Genomic DNA, 5,888 nt, shown 5'->3' with positions numbered 1-5,888 from the left:
TTGTACTGTCTTTTGGGATTTTGTCCGAACCACTTCTCAAAATGGTATAAATGACATGGCTCTTGAAAGATATTGGTTAGGCGCAAGTTTTTTATGTTGAATAGTTTTCCAAATTCTAAACGGTTTAAGATTAATTTCAGAAATATGGAAAATGAGTTATGACGTCGACATATGAACATTTTGAAATTGGCTTGCCTAGATTGATTATGTGTGGCATGGCGGTACATTTGAGTATTAGCAGAGTCATATCACTATCGATTGCATGGGGTGGATGCCGATTTGGGCAATCGGAGCACGTGTGAATGGTTTCTATGTGTATGATTTCCGTCCAGGAAAAATAGACTACATGAACTGCCTTGTAAATAGGTGTGAACTTCTCCGAACATGTTAGTGAACCTCCGATCGCAGTGTAAAAGTTCCATGTTGTATATTGTTTTTGTCAAAGTTTTCAAACCGTTTATCGAAATGATGCAAATAAAATATCGTTGGAAAGCTATGCAGATTCCACAACCTTTTCATATAGGACATTTCCTAAAATGTTTCATAACTAAAGACCAATTTAAAATGTACCAAAGTATGGAATTTTTAACTTGTCTATTTCTGTGGTATTTTTACGGTGAACTTCTTTGATTTTGTACAATGAACCGCTGAAGCTCAAAGAGTAAGCTCATATTTGCTCATATTTAAACGGTGTATGGCTTTCTAGATTTAAAATCAGAACTTCGGACATGCTAACAAGTGAACCGTTGTTTTTTTTGCAAGTGAACTTCAAATTTCTTCTTCCAACTTTTGTTATATGTTTTTTGAGTGAGAGATCTTTCAATTGCTTTATTCAGCAAATTCAAATGATTTGTCGAGTTGAAATAAACAAAATCAAACTTCACGACACAAAAATATTACCTATTGTTCCTCGTGGATGAATTGAACTCTTTTGCCAAGAATAAATGAACTACCGTTGCTCGATGTAAAGTGAACTTCTCATACAAACAAAGTGCACCTTAGAACTTACTTTTAACTAATACTATGCATCCAATAAGAGTGAACTGTCAAGATAAAAAAAGTGAACTTTTGCCATCTTGCACAGTGCAATTCTGATTCTTTTTTATTGTGCACTTTTAACTAAAATTGCCAACACATATGGCACTAACTTCCGTAAAACAAAATTGAACTTTCAGCGTAAATACAAATGAACTTCTTATTTTTTTTCTATCACACATCAACACAAGTATATGTTATTCATTTCCCCAAATTATTACAAGTAATCACAGCTGAAGGCAAAAGTGAACTGTCAGACACAGTAGCACTTCACAGAGGAAAAATGCTACACAACCTCTGTGACACAGTAGCACTTCATCAAGTTACAGTTTTAATCCCTGGCCGCGCGCACAGGACTGCTAGTGTATGTGCTGGTGGACTTCCTGTCCGTGCACAACCAACTTCCAGGGGATCAAGCTGCTGCTGCACAAGGGAGCAGGAAAATGAGATCAAATATCAGAAGCGTCACTTATAAACTATCACAATGTAAGTATGCTTGACAGATATAAGAGGTGACTTTTGCATCACCATTTGAAAAAATAAACTTCGATCCTCCCTATTAGTCTCTCCCAAAAATTACAATTGATGTAGATACTGCTAAGTTAAGAATTAATAAAACTGCATCATAATTCACAGCCTAGCAGTTCAGCACTCACTTTAAATCCTTTTACAAAGCTTCTCACAGAGATTATCATCCAAGACCTTTTCTTTTCTTTCTGAAACCAACTTATCCAACCTTGCAATCTGTACCAAGAAGTACTTCTAATTAGCAGTTGCTAGCACTGAAAAATAGTAAAAGTGGCAGATAAGAGGTGTGGCACGATAACAAAAATGGTCATTCATCAATTCTCAAAATACCACATGCATGGATATATTATTTGTTTACAAAGAAGGATCAATACCAGACTTGAAAATAGAATAGGAACAGATGGCACTACACTGCAAACTCCCCAAAATCGGGCAGCGGACAACCAAAGAGGCGCGAAGTTAACATACCTGAAGATGGAACTGCACATGCCCGCTGCGCAGAGCAACGTGAACTACCACGGCGGGGCATGTGAACTCCTGTGGCGGAGCTTGTCCCATGGCGGCTGCTGCTATGTGGGAGAGCCGGAGTTCATGGCGGCGCTGCCAGGAGTACACGCATGAACTAGCAGCAGTTATTTTGCATAAAAAAATGGTCGTCTATAGGTAATGAACTGGACTAAATGCACAAACTCAATAAGTTAGGATATTGGCATAGCTACTGAACCATCTAATGTTATTTACGCACCTGTACAATGCATATCTTTCAGCTACCAAAAAAGGTTGATAAATGCTACAGAAAATTAGCTAATGCATCATCCGTTTCCTGATATTTCAAACTTTATTTTTTGTCAGGAATCATGACATGTCAACTGCCACTCTACTTGAAAAAAAATCATCCAGAACCAGCATTTACTGTCTTTTAAAAATTGTAGGTTGCAACATAAAAAGACTTCACACTTTCATATATTTCAAATGGTGAATAAATCTAAAAGAAATTCGGTCATATATATATTGTCTAGCATAATAATAGTTTGTAAGGGCGAGCTACTTTGCACATATTATCACCGCTTCCAGAATAAATGAGATTTCCACTTTCATCAGCAAATGCTAGTGTTGACCTTGGACTGAAATATAAAATAATTCAGAGCGGAAGCAAGCAAGGATTCTATTATACTGAATTCTTTTTACAATTTCTGAAACAAACTTCAGTTTTTATGTCTAGCGAACTTCATTTTATTTGCAGAGTGAACTTCACTTTTAGTTTGTTTCATAAATTAATAAAATGAACTTTCTCAATCTAATAATTGCTGCACATTGTTTGGTTTCTATAACTGCACCTTGCATTGTTTTTTTGTACAGAACTTCCTATATCAATGAAGTTAACGTCCTGGCAAAAATATAAGTTTCTCAAGCAGAAGTGAACCTTGCAACCCAACAAAATGAATTTAGTTTTAGCACCTACAGCAAGAACACGTACCGCTGGAAAGGCCTCGCGCTGCTACAGCAACGCCTACTGCATTCTCAGCTCAACAACACCAAGATCTAGACGAGTATGCACCGCCACACTACTCCTGTCAAATAATTGATCTGCAACAGAACCAAATTGTGTAAGGTTAACTCCCATCACAGTGGACTTCCCAGCTCAGCATGGTGGTTACCGCAGGGAGGTGCTAGCCAAATACTGCAAGTGTGATGTTTAAAAATTTTGTTAGTGAATGACCAGATGTTCATCAAGTGAACTTCAGATGTTCATCATCTAAACTTCACTATGTATCGATGTTTTCCACAATATATTTCTAACACCATGTGATTCTGATATTGGAACAATATTGGAACAGTGTTCTGCCTGTTTATACACACCTGCACTTCCAGCAAGGGGGCAGGACTCTGGCGTACGCAGGGGCAACACGCGAGCTCTGAGCACGGTGGACTCCCGATGGGGGCACGGTGAACTTCCCGGATGAAATCAGCTGAGGTAAAACAGGAAGAATTTGAGTGCTCATGCCCTGTGAAGGTAATTTTTCATACATAAGTATAATAGATGAATTGGCACACACACATGACATCCTATAGCCTGTGAATACTGAATATCAGGACAACTAGTAGAATAAAGATAGTTAAGCCATGCACACTACCAGATGACAAATTGCAGCGAGACAAACACAAGATGAACTTCTAGCATGAGACGAACTGGACTTCACTTTTTTTTTAAGTTCACGCAATTTTGAGTGCTGGTAGAGCATGCTTAGTCTATGATAGCAATAAAATTATGTCAAGGAAGTGCCATTACCTACTAACCATAATAGTAGAATAAAATTGCAATGTTTTGACTCCTGAGTTTACTCGAACTCTTCCACTTTTCCGTTCTTTTTTCAGAGTGGGCTTCAACGCTTCACATAGTGAACTTTTGGAGTTTCTTGACTAAACTTTTGTTTCCAGCTTTTTGCAGAGTTTTTCCTACAAAAAATATAGAACTTCGTGAGACCAAAGAATGATCTTTTTGGATGGTAAAAAAGTGAGCTACCCAAAATAATATAAACCCTGATGTAATATACTGAACCTTTTGTAGAGAAAGAGTAAACTCCCGTTGTTTGATTGAATTGAACTTTAGGGAGACAAAATTGTACTTTACAACCGCACATGCATTTTTAATCTTACAAAAATGAACTTCGTGCAAGTACCAAGTGAGCTTCCGAACGAAGTTTAGGTGAAGTTCAAAAATATTTTCGCGAAATGGGCTTCATATATGTATAAATAGAACTTCCGCGAAATTAAAGTTCAAGTACTCTTAGTGAATTAATATTCAGGATAGTACCTTGATCATATAGTAATCATAAGAGCTAGAAATCTACCTCGAGAATCAGAATAGTACCCACGACCTGTGGGTGCTGCGCTTCAAGGTGAACTCCCTCCACGGCTCCTGGCGAACTCTAGCGTTGAGCGCTAGTGAACTCCCCATAGGTGTCATAAGTGCACTGCCTGTAATTAATTTTAGAGATGATTTATTTGTAACATAAAATAAATAAACATTGCCCAGCCCCACAGGTAAAATGTCATCGAACATTATACTTAGTTCCTGAAATGCATGCTCTGCAACACATGTCTACACACTGAACTTCCTAGCACGAAATTGTGGGTGCGCACTTCTAGATAATTCAGAAGAAAACGTAATTCATTTTTGGAAAAAAAAAAAGTGGACTCCAAATGTGTGCAAACTAAACTTCTGAACTGTTCGCAAATCAATTAGGGAAGCTAACCAGAAAGATCAATTAGCATAAAAAAATGAGATATATTAACTTTGTACTACATACCCCACATCAGTTTAAACAATAAGAGGCCTGTCAGGTTGTTTACCGAGTGGACTTACTGAGTTGAACGAGTGAACTGGCCCAAAATAAACAAGTGTAGTACGGGTGAAAATTTTGTGAACTGACCAAAACAAACAAGGTCACTACCGTCTTTCGCGGCTAAAGTAAGTGAACGTCTGGAATAGAAGATTCGAACTTCCGGAAAATAAAGAAGGCAAGAAAATGTGAAACTTTTTCACGCCGACGAAGTGAATGTCCTTAATAGGATAGTTAAACTTTTCGCCTAACATTTAGACAAATAAGAAAATGTCCCGGTGAACTGCACTAACAAATAAAGTGTGCTCCTTAATTGAATTGTTTAACTTCACCTACCAATGTTTTTCTACTGAACATCATATGTGAACAAAGTGAACATCCGAACGAAATAATAATTTCTCACGCAGACAAAGTGAACCTTCCGACAAAATAAATGAATTCCACATAGCAGGTGTACTACTTATTTTACAATCCATGGCTGCTCCTTTTTGCTAAAGATTTAACTTTTAGAGCATAAAACCATAAATTCAGTACCTCATCGCCAAGATGCTTCAGCCCCTATATAGCTTGTTCCCTTCAAAATAAATTAGTCCAGCCCTCATGCATGAAAAGGGGAATCGAAAAATGATAGTCAGTATCATACGCATAAAAACTAGGTTTGGCAATACTAGGGAATTTTCTGTGCATGGGTACAATAAACTGGAATATTGAAATAGACCATGTACACTACAGAGGAGATTTACCATAGCATACTCATCCATATCAGACACTTTTATAAATGGTGAATTAATCTGAACTTCGCTTTCGGACGAAGCGAACTCCGCCCAATAAATATAGATCATTTCTATGCATTTTTCTCTAAAAGTGAGCTTCTCCAATAAATAAAAATGAACTTCAGAATGAACACTACATTTTTCTCTGCATTTTCTGTGCCTATTTTTTTAAATGATAGCTGCAATTTTGGTTTAGTTTTAGTAGCAA

The 5,888-nt window shown here is 37.3% G+C and overlaps 1 long non-coding RNA gene across 1 annotated transcript; it reads right to left on the bottom strand.

Moving 5' to 3' along the window:
- Positions 1-1,178: 1,178 nt before the first annotated feature.
- On the bottom strand, positions 1,179-4,015 carry LOC127304942 (uncharacterized). The gene is made up of 6 exons (XR_007853790.2): positions 3,854-4,015; positions 3,424-3,533; positions 3,041-3,150; positions 2,032-2,163; positions 1,692-1,779; positions 1,179-1,458 (listed from the first exon to the last, which is right to left on the bottom strand). It is a non-coding gene; the product is annotated as an uncharacterized lncRNA (long non-coding RNA).
- Positions 4,016-5,888: the final 1,873 nt, after the last annotated feature.

Source organism: Lolium perenne, chromosome 1, assembly GCF_019359855.2.
Source record: "Lolium perenne isolate Kyuss_39 chromosome 1, Kyuss_2.0, whole genome shotgun sequence".
Lineage (NCBI taxonomy): Eukaryota > Viridiplantae > Streptophyta > Magnoliopsida > Poales > Poaceae > Lolium > Lolium perenne.
This window is presented reverse-complemented; position numbering and strand designations above follow the sequence as displayed.